The 20,351-nt window shown below is 40.1% G+C and overlaps 1 long non-coding RNA gene across 1 annotated transcript; it reads right to left on the bottom strand.

Moving 5' to 3' along the window:
- Positions 1 to 2,433: 2,433 nt before the first annotated feature.
- Positions 2,434 to 6,505, bottom strand: LOC138787340 (uncharacterized). The gene is made up of 3 exons (XR_011362345.1): positions 6,425 to 6,505; positions 2,694 to 2,812; positions 2,434 to 2,591 (listed from the first exon to the last, which is right to left on the bottom strand). It is a non-coding gene; the product is annotated as an uncharacterized lncRNA (long non-coding RNA).
- Positions 6,506 to 20,351: the final 13,846 nt, after the last annotated feature.

Raw genomic sequence — 20,351 nt, forward strand, 5'->3', positions numbered from 1 at the left:
CTTTCTTTTTTAGAAGCAGAGAATTTCAAAGTTCATAAAATGCTAATTTTTTCAATTTTTCATGATATTTTGATGTTTTTCACAAAAAACACACAAAGTAGTGACCAAATTTTGCCACTAATATAAAGTGCCATATGTGACGAAAAAACTATCTCAGAATCGTTAGCATACGTTAAAGCATCACTGAGCTATAAGAGCATAAAGTGAGACAGGTCAGATTTTGAAAAATGAGCCTGGTCTTTTAGGTGCAAATAGGCTTGGTCTTGAAGGGGTTAAGCAAAAGAAACATTTTCATGCACCCCTTTAAATTACATTGCCTATGCCAACCACAGATGGCATAGGCAAGGGGAAAATCAAACAGCACTCACCGCTATTGTGTGTGTGTGTGATGTGGTCAGACACGTTCTCTTTAAAAAAAAAAAAATACCTACAGACAACAGGCGTTGAACTGGTTTCTGTTACGCACAGGATGCAAAACAGTAGTACCAAACATTTTTTTGGCACACTCGCAGTATACAGTCGTATACCCTATATCTAAAGTTTTGAGCAAGTAGATACACTGCAGCCTATTTCTCACAGTGCACTCTAGCTGCCTGCCTGTCTGAACACACTAATGTGCTGCTAGCCGGTTTAATAGCTGTATATCTGTTGCTAAAGCTGTGCCCTAACAAGGGCTTTTGGGGGTCCCTCTGCTATACACTGTCTCCCTGTCTAGCTCCAAGTAGCGTCTGAAAACGAATCTGAAAACCACTATTCTTGTACTCTGGAGGTCACATGATTTAGCCAGCCAATGAATGTAGAAGCTTTTAAAAATTTTTTTACTGCATTTTTGGTCAAATACTCGATTGAAAACGAGCATTTTAAATACTTGATCGAGCAGTACTTGCTCATCTCTAGTGAGTATCTGAGTGACTGACAAGGGTCAAACTATGATGGCTAGACGATTGTGCCAGTGATTGTCTGAGTGGGCTGCCACTGCCTAGAGGAGTTTGTCTTGGAAGTGGTGGTGGCTGTGTTCAGCAGGGGATCCGGAGATACTGCAGGAGAACACTGGGGGAGTGTGCAGGGGTAAGGATAAAATGTTTATTATGTTTTATATAAGGACAGTGTCAAAAGCATTTAAGTAGCAGAGCATTTATTTAAAGGGGTGTTCCAGTCTTTATAAATCATTCAGCATGTGGAACAGCTTGTAGCCCATGTTTTTTTCATGCCGTCTTTTATTGGGGTATGTTATGCCACAGAGTAAAGTACTGTATCATACAGGATAAGGATGGTATAGGCTAGATTAGAGACCTATGGATTCTGAGATACAGTGAGCGTACACAGTAAAGAAGTGTTGCAAGTCTGGTGATTCTGATAGAAAGACTTGTGTGTGTTGTGCATTGTATTGTATGGTTTATCATCATAAGGCTGATTGTATATAATATCTCATAGGATAACAGATAGGTTGTTTGGGGTTCGTTTGACATGCTCAGGAATTCTATGAAAATCATTTTTTTTATGTTGATTGTGAAAGCAATATGCTATAGATAGACATCCATAACTGATACGTATCACATTTGCAAAGTAGCCCAAACTATATTTTCATCATTTATCTTTTATTGTGCAGAGCTAGGTATAAATATGCTAGTGAAGTCTTTTCTTCCCTTACTTTCACTGGTTTAGGTGGGAAACTGAGCTGAGGAGTTGAGAAACAACTGCAACAGGTAACTGGCAAAAGCATCCTGTCTTAGATGGTACAGGTCTGGGCATGATGGTTACCTTAGCAATCCGCTGGATTTTGATATAAAAGTCCTTGTAGAGCAAGATGGAGAACATTCGTCTCTCTAGCTGTTGGAGAAGTACAATTCCCATCATGCCTGGTCAGCTAAAGCTAAAACTTTGTCTATCCAGAAATGATGTAAACTGTAGTTCAGCAACAGCTGGAGAGCCGTAGGTTCCCCATTCCTGCTCTAAAGACATGACTTGAAGCTCATGAGCCTCAATGCAAAATCTGAGTTCCATTTCTAACAGTGATGCCTTTTGTGGCCTCTAGTCCTTCTCAGTCACCCTAATCTGGTACAATAGGTAGTCCTACACCCCCTATAGCTATGCCCTTAATCTTCAATATTATGCCTGACTGAATCAAATAATAATTACATAGTTTAAAAAAATGACTATGCAATGCATTTATATCTTGAGTCCTTCAGAGATGTACTTTAAAGGGTTTATCCAGTGTTGGAAAACCATGGTGGTGCTTTTTTCTAGAAGAAAGTGGCCATGTTCTTCCAACACTTGATAACCCCTTTAATAAATAACCTTACAGACGAGTTGAAAATAAATTTAATTTTTTTTGTCCCTAGCCTTGGTGATGTTCTTTGCAGTATTTCTGAATAATTTTACAAAGTTGATTTTTTTCTAGCTTCCATCTTGTATGGCTTTTTTGTTCTAGCTTGTGTTTTATGCCTGGCTGTGTCTGGTGAGATTTATGTGTTCTATACTTGTGCCCGCTTTTCAGCTGGCTAATGTCACTCTCCTTCTCGCCGCAATTTCTGTTCACTCTTCCAAAGTAATGATCTGTGAAATAAACTGTCCAACTGAACAGCCACTTTCTGTACAGAAAAAAAGAAATGATTTTTTTGCTAAAGTCAAAAGATTCTTAAAATATAGAAATCCCTAAATGTAAAGTAATATAATAATCATAAAATCTTTACACTGGCTGCAGCACTGCTGAGGAGCCATGGTTTTCAGCAGTTTTGGCCACTAGGAGCTGTGTTAGGATGATCTGCCTGGTGTTTGGTTATTTCCAGATTGCTTGTTGGTTCTGTCCTACCTACAATGAAAAAAGATGGTGACTTTAATAAAATACCATAAAATCCCACCGTTTTTTTCACTGTGCCTTTAGTTCCATTGACCGCTAGTCCCATGACCTGGGAAACTAAGAAGAAGCTAAAGATTGGTTTTGAGGTAGACGTATATATTGATATACAGGAGAATCAGAAGTCTCAGGATATCCTTTTTCAGAAATGAAAGGGAAAATGATATAGCTGAATACCCCAACAAGTAATGGGTGTGGTAATAGGTCATTTTTGGGCTATTTCCTGAAAATGGCAGCCACCTTCAAACCTGATATATTAGATTAAAGGCAAATCTTTCCAGTGGGAAGGTAGTCATGTAGCATATCAAAGAAGACCAGCTTCTTAAAGGGGTACTCCAATGAAAATCTTTTCCCTTCAAATCAACTGGTTGCAGAGAGTTATATAGATTTGTAATTTACTTCTATTTAAAAAACTCAAGTCTTCCCATACTTATCAGCTGCTGTATGTCTTGCAGGTGTTTTTCTTTTCAGTCTGACACAGTGCTCTCTGCTGACATCTCTGGCCGAGACAGGAACAGTCCAAAGCAGTGGCAAATCCCCATAGAAAACCTCTCCTGCTCTGGACAGGGCCTGTCTCGGACAGAGGTGGCAGCAGGGAGCTCTGTGTCAGACTGAAAAGAAAACCACATTTCCTGCAGGACATGCAGCAGCTGATAAGTACTGGAAGGCTTGAGATTTTTAAATAGAAGTAAATTATAAATCTATATAAGTTTCTGAAACCAGTTTATTTGAAAGAAAAAGATTCTCGCTGGCTAACCCCTTTAATCACTGGGAACGATCCCTGTGATGCACAGCTATTTGACATGTTCAATGGTTGTCCATGGTACTGAACACAGAGCTGAAGGTGCTGGTTTCAATCGTTATGAACCTGCATGAGAACTTAATGTGGCGATAACTTTTGAACAAGTGTATTAAGAGTTATTTGGTGTAGTATTTTAAGGAAAAGTAAAGGTGTTATTATAGTGCATGGGGATTTTTGACTCTTACCATGTACTGTTTTTGTTGCTCTATGTAGGTGTAGTGGGAAACAAAGAATACAGAGAATAGGGTCAATAAGAAAATTTTGATGTTATAGGTAGAAGTAAAGGAGTTGGTTGCATCACAAGTGCTGAGCCTATAGCTGGCAGAGATCCTTCACAGAACAAACTGGGGGGAGGTTTCTTAATTATTCTTAGGGCCCTTTTACCTGACCCGATGTGTTGGGTGTGTGTGGCCACAAACAAGTGCCAATTAATGCTCGTTTACAGTGCCTTTACAAGGCACGACTAAATGCATGATCGAACAATCACTGTATTGTTTGTGTGGCCATTTAAATGCACTGTTATCAGCCGCACATCCCGTTTAGGGTCCTATTACACGGAGCGATTTTTAGCTATTAATGACTAACGATAAACAATTGCAAACAAGATTGTTTACCGTTAACCTGAAATCGTTCATCATATTACACATAATGTAAGTTACGATCGTTAATACGATTGTTATTGCGATTGTTACTATGATCATTTACTCCTTCTGATTCCAGCAAAACAATGAACAATCTGCAATTACACTGAACAATTAGTGACAAAATGCAGAACTTGAGCGAACGAATGTGGAATTACAGCGAACGATTAACGATAATTTTAGGTTCAGATCTAAATCAACGATTTTTCAATCGTTGCCTGCAATTACACAGAATGATTATCATTTAGATTCGAACGATTTAACGATTTTTCGGAAGATAATCGTCCTGTGTAATAGGGCCCTTAGATAGACAGCTACGCGGCCAAGATGGTTTTACTGGCCGCACAAAAAGATCGAATCAGCCGACAACAAGGCCAATTTTCAGGCAAATAAGTGTTCCTAGAAACAGTCATGCCTTTACTGGAGCAGGGACCTCTGCCATCATGTACACATCAGCCTTTTCTGTCCATAAATCAGGATCCTGATTTACAGACAGAAAAAGGACCCATTGATTTCTATGGGGTTGTCCATACATCCATTTTGAAAACAGATGTGTGTGGCTGCTGATATGAACCGCACATATGTAGGACCGTGCATTACAGTTTCATCCCCAGCTATGTGGACTAGGCCTTACAGTAAGATTCTTATTATTCTAGCCCTGGTAAAATAAACACTGAGTTCTGGCAACAGAAGATATTCCTACTGTAAGACAGTATGATAAATCTCCCCCGGTGTGCCTGCTTTAAGGCTCTATAGCAGCTAATCACATTGTGGTTGTAATGTCATATAGGCTCATATCACTGCGCTGGAGATGTTATTGCTAATGGCATCATCAGGGTCATAGAATGGTCAGCGATATGGGCTGGAGCATCACCAGCTCATGTAATAATATTAATCTCCTAATGGGCACTCCCAGTGATCTGAAATGCTAGGACCATGGAGCTTTTGCATTGCTTGCCTTGGTAAAGTCATCACTGATCATCAGAGGCATTATGAGAGATATTCTTATCTTATATCTGTACGAACATTTCATCAAACCGCTAGTAATATCTGCAATATCCTATTGTACAAGGGTATGGTCACTAAAGGAAACTCCATGCTGTTTAGAACAACAATATATGTGAATATGCTGCTCATGCAAATAAAGGTGACAAAACAACAGTAGAAATGTAGAACTATAAAAGCCAGAGTGTGTATTGGATGTATATAACATCTAGGTTCTAAATAATGCATGCTGCCATTCCATTCTACAGACATCTGTGTCCAATGTAAGCAAATACCACTAATGTATGCCAATTACCTTCCATCACATTTATGCACATGCACACTGTAATATTGCAAACTATCATTTTTAGGGGAAACGTGAGGATTATAATGCAGATTCAGATGAAATTTAGTCACAAAAATAACACAGCTACAGACTGCTTGCTCTGCTTGTATGTTGCCTGGGTTTTACATGGTCTGCCACAGCAGATAGAGTTTATGCCTTCTTACATGCAAAATTTGCAGAACAATTTCTATTCCTTTGGAAAAGTAGTGGCCAGAAACAAGCAAAACCAGCACATGTGAGTATATCCTTTGGGAAGCGTACAATGTCTCGGTCTCATTTCAGGTGTCCTAAATTGTATTTCAGGCAGTTTAAATTGTATGTACATAAATATAAGCAGAACCAATAACAGGTTCATTAAAGAGAATATGTCACTAGGTTTATTCCACCTTAAGGCTATGTTCACACGGCGTATTAGACCGGCCGTTCCGTGACCCCGGCCAGGTCACGGAACGGCCGGTCTGTGCCCGGATACTTAAGTACCGGCCGGATGATATGTCCGGCCGTGGAGCTCTGATGCGGGCGCATCAGCACGCGCCCGCATCAGAGCTTCCCATAGCCCACAGTGAAGCGAGCGGCCGGCGCAGCTCGCTTCACTGTGTGCACTGAATTCCGGCCGCAGAAAACTGACCTGTCAGTTTTTTCCGGCGCCTCATGGGATACCGGCCGGAGCGTATACGATATGTGTACGCTCCGGCCGGGATCCCATTGCACATAAGGCAGCATCCTATTGCACACAAGGCAGCATAATCTACTGACAGAAATGGTGTTAGTGAACATATCGGTGTATTACTTACATCATTATGTTTAGCTGTTCTTCTAATATGCAGGAGAATAGAATTGCTGCCACACCCCTCCCCCCAACCTCCAGCTGCTGATTGACAGTTGGCTGCCTATACACAGCATGGATAGATAACTGCCAATCAACAGTTGGTTGGTGGGTGGTGTTTTCTGCTTTTCATTAATATCCAGGACTAGTGGGCTCATGCCCATAATAGAGAGGACTACTTATTGTCCATTTTATTCAGGAGGCTATCTCTGAATCAGCTGCACAGAACAATGTAAGTGATACATCATTCTATTCAGCTTCTCTGTCACTAGTTTATGCTATACTTAGATGGGACAGCTTCATCCAGAAGCTCCATGTATAACCTGCAATTATAATGCTCCATAATGCAAGCGACCCGCTTTGGCTATACTTAGATGGGACAGCTTCATCCAGAAGCTCCATGTATAACCTGCAATGAGTCCATAATGCAAGCGACCCCCTTTGGGTCAGAGTAGGGGTCGCTTGCATGAAGGTCTTATTGCATGTTTGTACTCATGGATACCTGTGCTGATAGGTACACTTTAACATTTTTAAGCTAGGACTATAAATAAATAGCAATCTATACGGCATCGATGCTTACCTCCAGACGGCTAGGCATGTACTGTATATACAGTATACAGGAGCTCTTTTGACATGAGCCCCTACTCGTGTAGTTGAATTGCCTAAAATGAATCTCGAAATAGGATGAATAGAATTTTTTAATATTGAGAAATAGATTCCAAATGAATTAATTTGCGCATCTCTTATTGTTAGCTTAGCTTGGATGGAAATATGATGTTAATATGTATTTCTTGTACCGTGCTACACTAGGCCCTATGAATTCACCATGTAAATGTACAAAATATTCCATTTTATTTGGGGTTTTATTTAGTGTCTAGTAGGTTTCATCAAATATATATGTGTTTAGAGGATAAAACCCATCTCGCCACACAGGACAAAAATAATGGTGAGACTGATTAAAATGCATGAAAGAATATACAGGTTACATGCTTTATTTGTTTTAACTTTTGACATGGCTTTGGTATTAACAGTCTAAGTAAATGACACATCAAATCTTGTCACACCTAACAAGCTATCTGCCATACCTATTCCCCACACTGCTTCCCTTGTATAACATAATTAGCTAAAAAAACATTTTATGTGCACAATCATTATCCCGGGAAAACATTGTTAATTAAAAAGAATAAACAATTTCAGGACAACCATTCAATTATTTTTATAGGCATAAACAGAATGAGATTGTAAGTTAGTGGACTAGGCTGGTGCCATATTCACAGCAGGGTGTAAGCATTCCAATGCCTTCTACATATTATAATCTGTCTATGCACTTATCAGTCATCGTTCTAGTCTGTGTTGCTAAAATACCAGTAAATTCTCTTTACCTAAAAATGCGCAACTTTTTGCCAATATACGTTTTGCCTGTTTGTTTGACGGGTGGGAGAAGGTTATGGGTGGGAGGAGGGGACATAACCTCCTCCTGAGCACAATTTCCCATTTTTTGTGGCTCAGAGCTGCTGTGAATTCTCATGACAGCCTAAAGGCCCCGTTCCATGGAACAATTATCGGCCGATATCGGCGGTTACTTGTCCTGTGGAATAGAAGGCAACGATCAGCCGACATTGTTCATGTTGGCTGATTGTTGCAGTCGTTTGTTTTTCAACATGTTGAAAAAAAAGTGACTGATATAGCAGCAATCTGCTGCCGTAGCTCCGTGGAATAGGAGCGGCGGCAGCAGACCTCCGCTGTCCTCTATGGGCTGCCTAGACAATCAGCGATCACCCGGGCAGCCCCCCCGCAGCTCCCCGTGGCCCCTCCCGCACTTATCCGCTCGCTGCAGCCACGTGGAATAGTGGCGGCAGTGAGCGGGGAGCGAGGAGCCAACGAGCGCTGACAGCTCTTGTTTGCTCCTCTCCATCAGCCCGTGGAAAACGGGCTAAAGATTTGCTGGAGTTATTGAGAGGCGTGCCTTTCTGCAGTGTAGACATTAGGGCGGGGATTTACTTAAGACTGGCATAAATCCCCCCATTGACGATAAATGAAGATGGTTGATAAAACGTGCACTAGATTTGTGTTTGGTGGGGGGAGTTTTGTCCTTCACAATTGGTTCCACTTGAAGAAAGACAATTGGGGATCAATGTATATCTCAGACTTGTTGGTTTTCATCTGAAGAAGGGCACAAAAGCTTTGAGGTTACTTTTACAATAGATGGTGCTTTTTCTTAAACTACAAAATGTTACAGAAAATTTAATTTTAACAAAAATAAAACAGTATTCAGTATATCAGATTAGTCTCAGGATCTTGTTCTCTTCATAGGAGCCCTTTTCTGGTCTGCGGTACTTCACTTACTTATTGGTTCCTTACTTTTCACACTTACTTTTTGGTTTCTGCCTAACATATGGTGACTATTATCTTCTATCAGATCCTGATCCCAAGAATGCTTACCTAGTCATGGCTCCTACCTGACTAGTGCCCAATAGGCTTAGGGTCCTATTTCATGGAGCGATTTTTAACAATTTACGACTAACGATAAATGATCCCAAACGATATAGTTTATCATTAACCTGAAATCGTTCACCATATTACACAGAACAATGGTTGTTAGATACGATCATTATTGCGATCAATTTTTGCGATCGTTACTATGATCGTTTACTCCTTCTGATCCCAGCAAAACAATGAACCATGTGCAATTACACTGAAAGATTAGTAAAAAAATGCGGAACTTGAGCGGACGAATGTGGAATTACAGCGAACAATTAACGAACGATTAACGATAATTTTAGGTTCAGATCTAAATCAATCAACGACATATTTTTCGATCGTTGCCTGCAATTACACAGAACGATTAGAGTTTAAGGCTGGGTTCACACTACGTATATTTCAGTCAGTATTGTGGTCCTCATATTGCAACCAAAACCAGGAGTGGATTAAAAACACAGAAAGGATCTGTTCACACAATGTTGAAATTGAGTGGATGGCCGCCATATAACAGTAAATAACGGCCATTATTTAAATACAATAGCCGTTGTTTTAAAATAACAGCAAATATTTGCCATTAAATGGCGGCCATCCACTCAATTTCAACATTGTGTGAACAGAGCCTTTTTAATCCACTCCTGGTTTTGGTTGCAATATGAGCACCACAATACTGACTGAAATATACGTAGTGTGAACATAGCCTAAATTCGAATGTTATTACGATTTTTCGCACAATAATCGACCTGTGTAATAGGGCCCTTACTCCCACTATTGTCACTACATGGTTCCATTAAGGCCACACCTTCATCTCTCCTCTCACAACAGCTGGGCATAGTCTGGTGTGTTTGGATTGTCCACTTAGGTACCTCAATTTCTACCCCTTCCATCTACTACACCAGACTCACACTCTCAGCATTGTCCAATATGGCATATGTTCGAAACCACTTTATAGGCGTATTCCACCACTTGGATAAACTAATATGTTTCTGGTGTTCATGGAAATTAGGAAAAAATCCATACTTAACTTCTCCTGGTCCTACTGGTACACCACGGCTTCCATTCGGCCCCATCTGGTCCCAAAATCTTCAGCGGATTGTACCACATCTTCTGGCCTCCACTACACCAGCATCTCCTCAGCTTCCAGACCCACTGCCTCTTCTGGTTTTTGGAAATATGCAATATTGCATATAGATGCAAAGGACTCTTGCTTTTGATGAAAAAAAAAAAAAACACTTTCAAGGGGTAATGCGCAATTCATTTCCTTTACCTCTTAACATAAAATGTTTCATCTGTGACACAATGTACAAGCTGAAGCTTCTATGACAGCATAGAGAATCCCCACAAAGACTTATAAAGTTCCATATACACCTTCAATATATCTCTCCCATTCTCCATATAAGAATAAATGTTTGTTACAGCCAAATATTCATGTATTTACTAAGAGGAGGGGTAAGCCACCTCCTGACTGATCTGGTGGCAAGTTATCACTCCGAGAACAAAGTGGTTGGGCAGTCAAAGTCCCTCATGCTCACCCTCTGCTCCTTTAATCATAATCCTATATAAAACAATAAGTCCTGATAATATATAAACATAAAATCTGCAGAAGTATAAAAATAAGATTAAAAACAAACAGAATTACCAAGACACAATCTTCAAAATCTGTTTACTCTTCAGAATCATAAGATTTCTGGACCCCCCCCCCCCCCCCCCTCAACCTACTGAGAGTAATGGGCTCTTTTTTTGTCTTCAAGGATCTACACATTTAAAAATATGCACCCTGGTGGTTTCTTATAAGAAAATTCTCAATCACTGTCAGTGAGTGTCATTACAATGTTCAGCTGGGACGCTCCCATCTGATATATAGGGATAGATAACTTTATTGCTTCCTGAATATATACACATAAAGTAATTTCTTGGAAATTGCTTTGTGGCAGAGGAGATGTGCATGAGACCATGAGACCATGGCATGTATAGTAAACCTAGGCATGCACTGCGCATTTCATTAGGATATGCAGCCAGTAAATTGCATTATTTAGTATAAGCAAGCTTTTCTGAGGAGGTAGCAGCCACTGAACATCAGGGGGGAGAATTAACTTACATATTTATTAATTGTGCCGTTATTGATTTTCCTCCGCTTGGACTATAAATAGACTGGGGCAGATGTGTAACAGTAGCGTACATTCCATATGAATCATAGAATACCAAATATTCACCAGTTTATTCTACAACATTGTGAACTATAATCTTAGATATTGTCAGCTTTGAAATTGAGTGTTAGCTCTCCACGGGCACGATGGTTGACACGTTAGATGTAATAGGTAAGAAGTGGGACAGAGTGACGCCGCATATGTTGTATTACTTAAATGCAAAGTCCAAGGCAGTAGTCTTAAACTGAAATGAATAATAAAGTATTCGAACTACAAAGGATTTTACAGCCTCTGGACTTACTGAAATGGATGGAACCCTTCGCAGTGGATGGGATGGACAGCATTTTCCAAACTCTAAGGTTCCCACAAATGGTCCCACTAAGTTTTTCTACCATTTCTAATCCTCAAAAAATGTACCACAAAATGCAATGTGTATAGCCATACTCTGATTATTTGTAATGTACAAGGGCTAAGGAGGATGTTGAGAGTAGTTATTCAATGCGATTACATGGCCATAATCTTTATGAAGTTTCATTATACTGTATGTGCTTAGTAGAGATGAGCGAACCTTGAGCATGCTCGAGTCCATCCGAACCCGAACTTTCGGCATTTGATTAGCGGTGGCTACTGAACTTGGATAAAGCCCTAAGGCTATGTGGAAAACATGGATATAGTCATTGGCTGTATCCATGTTTTCCAGACAACCTTAGAGCTTTATCCAAGTTCAGCAGCCCCAGCTAATCAAATACCGAACTTTCGGGTTCGGATCGACTCGAACCCGAACCCGGTTCGCTCATCCCTAGTGCTTAGCCATTACCATTACATGCAGTATATGTGCTTATGGTTTTATGTGATTAAGTTATGTTACCCTGTGGTTTATGCATGTGTTTTAGTTTTAATATTTTAAACTTTACATCAGTGCTTCTCAAACTGTGAGGAGGGCCTCACCAGTGAGACGCCCTCTAGTTGCTGGTGAGGCCCAGCTGGGGAGGAAGTTCCACAGTCCTTTTCCTGACTGCAATCTCTGCTTTAGGAACATTATTGACTCATTTTGTACTTATTTTATGTTATACAGAGATTAGGATTTGCATGGACTTCTATCAAAGATAGTGAGGCCCCAGCATTCTCTTGGTCAGTCTGGTGAGGCCCAGGCATCAATTTGTCTGTTGGGTGAGGCTCCAGTAGAAAAAGTTTGAGAAGCACTGCTTTACATTGAAACTTTTATACCATATGTTTGCTTTGAGGACTGATACATTTTCCTCTTTTTACTTTTGACAGATTGTGCAATGCATGGGGCACATCAGATAACCTCAGCATACTTAAGCCCCTATTCCACGGGGCGACTACGAGGAGCAAACGAGCGCTGTCAGCGTTTGTTTGCTCCTCGTTCCCTGCTCGCTGCCACTGCTATTACACACGGCAGCAGCGAGCGGGTGAGTCCGGGGTGGGGGGGCACGGAGAGCTGTGGGGGGCTGCCTGGGTGATTAATAAAGATTGTCCTGGCAGCCCATAGCATATAGCAGTGGTCTGCGGCCACCGCTCCTATTACATGGACCAATGGCAGCAGATCGTTGCTGTAAGAGTCGTTTGTCATTTAACAATGTTGAAAGACAAACAACTGCAACGATCAGCCGACATCGTTCATGTCAGCTGGTCGTTGACTTCTATTACACGGAACGATTATTGGCCGTATTCGGGCCTTTATCCCTTACTGGTGAGCTACACCTTTTCTTTTTTGTTCTCTGATACTTTGGTGGCTGTCATGATGCAATGATGTCTGTTGGTACATTATTTGAAGAGACTCTGTCAGCAGGTATATGCTGTCCTAGCTAAGGGTAGCATACACTAGTGACAGTCAGGCTGAACAGAACGATGTATCACTTACATTGTTCTGTACATATGATTCAGAGATATCCTCCTGAATAACATGGACAATAATTAGTCTTCTCCATTATGTGGCTGAGGCCATAAGTCCTGGATATTCATGAAGAAAAGAAACCCCCCCCCCCCCCCCGACCAGCTGCTGATTGGCAGTTATCTATTCATGCTGTATATGGCAGCCAACTGTCAATCAGTAGCTGGAGGTTGGGGGGATGGGTGTGGCAAGAATTCTATTCTCCTGTATATTAGGGGAACGGCTGAATAAAATGATGTAAGTAATACACCAATCTGTTTACCATTTCTGTAACTAGCTTATGCTGCAATCATTTAAGGCGGCATAAACCAAGTGACAAAGTCCCTTTAAGTTTAAGTTCAATGATGGCCACGTTTAACACCCTTTTGAGTGTGGCTATTTTTAAAGGTCGTGCAATAAAGGGGTCCGTGGAGCCTCAGTTATGAGTCTCAAAACACGGGATTAGCCAGATATACCCCCAGGGAAGAAAAACCTGTTGCCAAGGGATGCCTCCCAGTGGGGAGATCACCAAACCAGTCTGATACGGAGCCCCTAAAGTCCCACTCGGTTGCGAGTATTGGAACATAAATAGGAAAATACCAAGGTGGCCCCTTTTGCGTCAAAGACTAACTCAGTATTGTGTTTTTTGAGTATTGCGATATGACAAGGGAGATAGCAAAGCCAGGCATCCATCCACAGACAGCTGTTTCAGGGTATTTAGAAGGTGGAAAACTAGGCAATTGCAGTAGGCCTCTATTTCCTAGGGACCCACAAAGACAGGACCCTAAAGAGCAATCTGAAAATTTTTTTTTACATTTTTCATTTACACAAAACAGCATTCAATAGAGAGACCTCTTTAGCTGTGTCTGGTTGCACACTGGGGGTATTATGTGGGCACTGTATAAGAGAATTATTTAGGCATTGGCCATCAGATGGCCAAAAACAGCGGTTGCTTGGTTGTGGCATAAACCTTATTGCATGTTATGTAGCTTAGGGCTTGTACAATGATTGGGCTTTACCATCTATGGTTGAAGTCTACTCTAAAATTTTAAAATACTGCCTAACCTACCTTTCATTTTTCTCCAAAACTCTGTATAACATTAAAATAAGTTTAAAATAACAATTATGTGTCCAGGCTAGAAACATCTGCAAGCATAAAAGAGACTTTACCCCAGCAGAGCCCCAACAACAACTAGGGGGTGCATCACAGTGGATAGAACAAGATATATTAAGCTACAGTTGTGCTCAAAAGTTTACATACCCCAGCAGAACTTTTGCTTCCTTGTCCTTTTTTTAGTGGTTGGGTGAAGCCATTTATTGTCAGAATACTGTGTTTTCTCTTTACTTCATAATGACAACCAAAACATCCAAATCACCCTGATTAAAAGTTCACATACCCAAGTTCTTAATACTGTGTATTGTCCCGTCTAACATCAATGACAGTTTGAAGTCTTATTTGGTAGTGGTGTATGAGGCCCTTTATTTTCTCAGATGTAAAGCTGCTCATTCTTCTTGGCAAAAAAGCCTCCAGTTCCTGTCATATCCTGGGCTGTCTTGCATGAACTGCATGCTGGAGATCTCCCCAGAGTGGCTCAATAATACTGAGGTCAGGTGACTGAGATGGCCGCTCCAGAACCTTCACTTTGTTCTGCTGTAGCCCAAAAAAATGGGCTATGAATCAAACAATCTCTATCATGGTGCCTCCAGACAGTCAATGTTACATTTTGAATGTTAAATTTGTGTCTATGCAGCAGACTTGGACCTCTGTTTTATACTACAATCAATATATATCAGCAGTTTTTTGGATCTTAAGGCTATGTTGCCACAATGTTTTTTAAGGCAAAATAACAGCAGTTGTTTTTAAAATTCATGTTGGTCATTTTATCTGTGTGAACATAGCCTTAAGCAACAAGAAGTTAAAATGTGACTTCACGCATAGCATTTTGGTTAATATTTTGTTTAGTATAGCTTATATTTTAGTTTATTTTTAGCCAAAACCAGAAGTCAAGAGTAAGGCTATGTTAACACACCGTCAACAGCCATTATTTGCCCACTACTGGTATTAGCTGAAAAAATACCAACTAAATACTGAAGAGAATGCTATGTGTTAACACAGCCTTAGGCTATGTTCACACACCGTCAAAAGGAAAGCGGTTTCTGTTAGAAGGCCATCATTGAACAGCAATTAATGTCCGTTACTTTATAACAACAGCCATTATACTTAACCCCTTAAGGACCACAGGCGTACATTTACGCTCCTGCTGCCGGGGCCTTAAGCCAGGGGGACGTACGCCCTGCCGTGGTCCCGGGCTGTGGAGAAGGCTCACAAGCTGAGCTCGTCCCATAGCGGTTGAGGACCAGCTGCTATCGGCATCGTTTAAGTGTAAGTGACTGGAGCATCAGGATCTGCGGGGGTTCTGATCACACTGCCTGACTGCCGGAGGTCTAATCCTTACCTCTGTGCAGTCCGATCTTCTGATAGAGTCTGCCACAGGCCACAGCCAGGCTCTATCAGAAGATCACAGATTACACTGATCCCTGCTATGCTAATAAAAATAGTAAAACGTTAGAAAACCTAGTAAACATGCATATCGCTGTGTTCAGACCGACCTATAGAATAAAGGAAAAAAGCCAGTTTTACCGTAAAGTGCATTAGGTAAACATGGAGCCCCCCCCCCCCCTCAAATTTGCAGAATCACATTTTTTTAAACAAAATTCACCCTATAAATGATACGTTGGGGGTTCCGTCATTCATTTTATGGCAGATTGATGCCATTACAAAGTACACCTCTTCCTGAAAAAAAAGTAGGTGGAAAAATAAAAGAGATATGGGTCTTAGAAGGTGAAGAGGAAAAAACGAAAACGCTAAAGAGACAATTGGCCCAGTCCTTTAGGTAATTTCAGGCCCGGTCCTTAAGGGGTTAATACGAATAATGGCCGTTGTTATAAGATAAAGTCCGCTACATGATGGCCATCCAACAAAAATGGTGTGTGAACATAATCTATGACATAGTTTAGTAACCAATTACAATGCTTTTAGAAAAAACTGGTTGTCCAAAATTACCCAAAATCAGTGCCCCCAAATGTTGGTCATCTTTCATAATAACGGCCTTCAATGCTCAAATAACTGCCGTTATAAAAAAAAAAACGTATGTTATTTGCACAATGACGGCCATTATTGAGAAAGACGACTGGCTTTTTTACATAGTGTGAACCTAGTCTGACTATAGATGAACTGTAATACCTGACAAAGCCCACAGCACAGATGTGGCGCTATTGTGGTTCAAACAAACTACCAAAAAAATCTGTTTTTTTTTTTAAAACTCTGGACAATTCCTTTTAGAAGTTGTCTGTGCCTACAATGCTTCTTTCTAATGACAATGGGCAATATGACACAGAAGAAACAAGCTTATAGGTTTATAGGCAACCTTCATGATTCATAAATTACAAGGCAAATCCTCGGCCTATAAGAACAAACCTTGTTTTCATTTCATGAAATTTTACAATTTTCAAAACATTTTACTATAAACAGGAGCAAATAAATATTGTAAACCATGAAATTCTAAGGTTATAAATAATACTGAATGTAATTCAGAACCACAATTGTTATTTATTAATTTTTTTTCCAAATCTTGTGATTCCGGACATGCGGCATAAGTGAGGTTCCCTGTAATATAAAATGATGGAGTCATTAATCCTGCACCATTAATGACACCCAGCCCCCTCTGCTATTATTGATATCAATTCCATTGTCTCTGACTCCCCAGTTCATCAGTATGCAAACGGAGTGTCACTATGATGGGTGGTGACTTGGTTGGATGCACTTTCTAGATTTCTGGCAAATGAGTATAATTATTTTCAGAGCTGCGGGCAACTCATGCATGTTTTATCCTCCATCTGGACCTGCACGATACACAATAGTGATAAAAGATGATATCCCTTCTTGAATGCTCGCGGACCGTCATCAACCAAGCACTGATGAAATGCTAGTGTATCCCCTAGCACTTTTTATTTGTGCCACAGCTTGACAACGCATTTATTTCCCAAAAGTGCAAAAAAAAAGGGGAAAAAATCACTTCAAATATTCAAACCTTCTGTGCATACATTTGTGGGTTTAAAGCATTTGGCATTAGCATAATGGAATCATTTAGAAATTGACAAATTAAGTGTGTAGAAATTGTGCAAAGAGGATGTTATGGTCTCCAAAGCTGTAAAATAAAGCTAATTCTTGGTTTTTTTAATAACCTAAATCATGATAATCCAGTCCTCACTCAGGTAGACCTTGAAGTCTTTGTGGTATTTGATCATTTTTTTTCTAGTACATGTTTCATATGTGTGTGTAATATTCCGAGAGGAACAATATTTTTTATAAATGTTGAAAAGGCTAGCCTATCTGGTCCATTCCCACTAAACGCCACAGCCCATGGAGCAATGGGGGAAGACAGTTTGGTTTGGTGAATCATATTTTTTACACTGTGTGTGCATCCACCGACCTGAAGAAGAGATATCACTAGGATGCTCCTGGCTACCTGCACACAATGCCTTTTTTTGCAAAATTGTTTTCAATTTTTATTGATTTCCATTAAAGTCTATACAAACAACGACTGTTCACACAAATAATGGTCGTTGTTTGCAGTGGTCGTCAAATAAATGTTCATGACATTGATTTGCCGCTGTTTCTTTTTGTGAAAAAAAGCCATTATTTTAAGTTACTCTTACTGTTTGTTTGTTTTTTTGATCATCCTTTCATTGTCTTTTTAACAAAAAAAATAATGGACCTTTAAAAATAGCCATACCCAAAAGGGTGTTGAAAGTGACCATGATTCAACCTAAACTTAAATAATGTACCAGCGGCTGTCATTGTAATGGTGGCGTCCTAAGTATGTTAAATAATAGCAGTAATTTGGCACTCAAAAAATGGCTGTTATTTTGAGTATAAAATAACGGCCGTTGAAAATCGTTGTGTGAACATATCCTCAACCTAGCCTAATAGTCATGTTGTTCATGACAGGTTTATCCTTCAGTTTATGGCCATGTTCACGTGTTGTAAAATAACGGCTGCCATTTGAATTTCAAATAACAGCTGTTATTTTCATTCTTCAATGATTTCCATGGAAGTCTATGAAAACAGCCGTTGGTTCACACAATTTATAAAATAATGGCCGTTGGTTCACACAATGTATAACATAACAAAGAGCAAAAAGCATCTGTCAAATTAATGTTCATGCCATTATTTTAAGTTATTCACACAAAGGTTATTAAATTCACCATCCTTTCACCTTCTTTTGCATTACATGGGCCTTTTAATAAAAGACACACCCAAAAGACACATCTTTCTATTTGTACTAGAATAATGCTCCAACGGCCATCGTTGCAATGACGACCGCCAAAACATGCTAAACCACGACTGTTGTTTGATACTTAAAACAGCGGCCATTATTTTGACTATCAAATAGCGGCTGTTGAAAATCAGTGTGTTAACATAGCCTAAAGTGTATGGTGCTCCCCTAAGACTCCAATGACAGATGATGTAAGTGAAGATACTCACCAGGTGCGATGGAAAATTACTGCCCAATCCCTTTGTTCTCAGAGAGATAAGCTACTGCCTGTCTGGCTGTGAATTATCCCTTCCTATAGAGCACACAGGAACGTTTGAGTGTATAAGGTGGACAGGATAGATAACTGTCGGCCGACAATTATTGAAGGTGTATTGATACCTTTACTGGCATCTCTCTTTTCATTCTTTGTGAAAAAATCAGAAATCAGAGAAACAGAGAGGCAATCTAATTTAAAGGGAAAAATTAGAGGGTCCTATGTCTACCTACATAATCTTGGAGTAAGCAGTACAATGTGTGCATACATTATCTAAAGAGTGACAGATTAAAGGCCCTATTACACAAAACGATTATCAGATGTACTTGGTGTAATAGGACAGGTTAATGCTGCATTTACACGTAACGATTATCGTGCGAATTTGCGCGATAACGATTGAATTCGAACGATAATCGTACGTGTAAACGCAGCGAACGATCAAACGACGAACGAGAAATCCTTCATTTTGATTTTACAACATGTTCTTAAATCGGCGTTCGCAAAAAATTCGCAGATCGTTCCGTGTAAACAGTCGTTCGCCGATTTAACCAATGTGTGAGATAGGCTTAAGCGATCGCAAAACGATCGCAAAAAGAATTTTCCGTACGATATATCGTACTGTCTAAACGCTGATTGTTATGAAAAAAAATTGTTACTCCGACATTGTTAATCGTACGATCGGGCCAATTATCGTTTCGTGTAAACGCAGCATAAAAGTCCACAATCAGCTAACATCATGCATGCACAATGTCAGCTGATTGTGGTCTTTCAATGTGTTGAAACCTCCTGATTAGTGCAGTGACGGTCTACTGCGCATCGCTCTGTGTAATAAAAACAGCAGCAGCAGACCACTGCTGACTTCGATAGGCTATTCAAACAATCTACGGATTGTTCGGGCAGCCCCTGCTGCTGTTCTCCACTTACTGACTGTGCATGTAAGTGCCTAGGCAGTGAGTGGGGAACAAGGGGAAAGCAAGCGCTGACCTGACTGGTTGGTGCGCACTTCCCCCTCATCATCATGCCATGTAATACGCCCTTTAGGCTATGTTAACGCATAATATTTCCGTCAGTCTTTTGGTTAGTCATTTTTCAACCTAAACCAATAGTGGAACTGACAAGGCAAACATCTATCTATCTTCTATTATCTATCTATCTATCTATCTATCTATCTATCTATCTATCTATCTATCTATTTATCTCCTATCTATCTATCTATCTATCTATCTATCTGTCTGTCTGTCTGTCTGTCTATCTATCTATCTATCGTAGAAAATGACCGTAGCACTCCAAATGCGGTGAAAAAAATGGGTTTGTTTATTTGCCCATGAAACACAGTGCGACGTTTCAGCTCTGACAATGAGAGCTTTTTTGAAAAAAGCTCTCATTGTCAGAGCTGAAACGTCGCACTGTGTTTCATGGGCAAATAAACAAACCCATTTTTTTCACCGCATTTAGAGTGCTAGGGTCATTTTCTACTATATCTGGCTTTACCGTTGGTTCCTGGGAACGACCACAGGCACCCACCTCACGATTGACAATTTGTATTTTTGTATCTATATATCTATCTATCTATCTATCTGATAGATAGAGAAAGTGTCACTTGAAAATGGCGTAAGGTACGCCGAAACGTGTGTATCACTTACCTTGTTTGCTGTGAAACGTTGTTGGATGGAATAAACCTTTTCACATTACTTTCAACTTACCTGGAGTGCTGCAGAGTCTATCTATCTACCTATCTATCTGTCTGTCTGTCTATCTATCTATCTATCTATCTATCTATTATC

This window comes from Dendropsophus ebraccatus, chromosome 3 (genome assembly GCF_027789765.1).
Source record: "Dendropsophus ebraccatus isolate aDenEbr1 chromosome 3, aDenEbr1.pat, whole genome shotgun sequence".
NCBI classification, from domain to species: domain Eukaryota; kingdom Metazoa; phylum Chordata; class Amphibia; order Anura; family Hylidae; genus Dendropsophus; species Dendropsophus ebraccatus.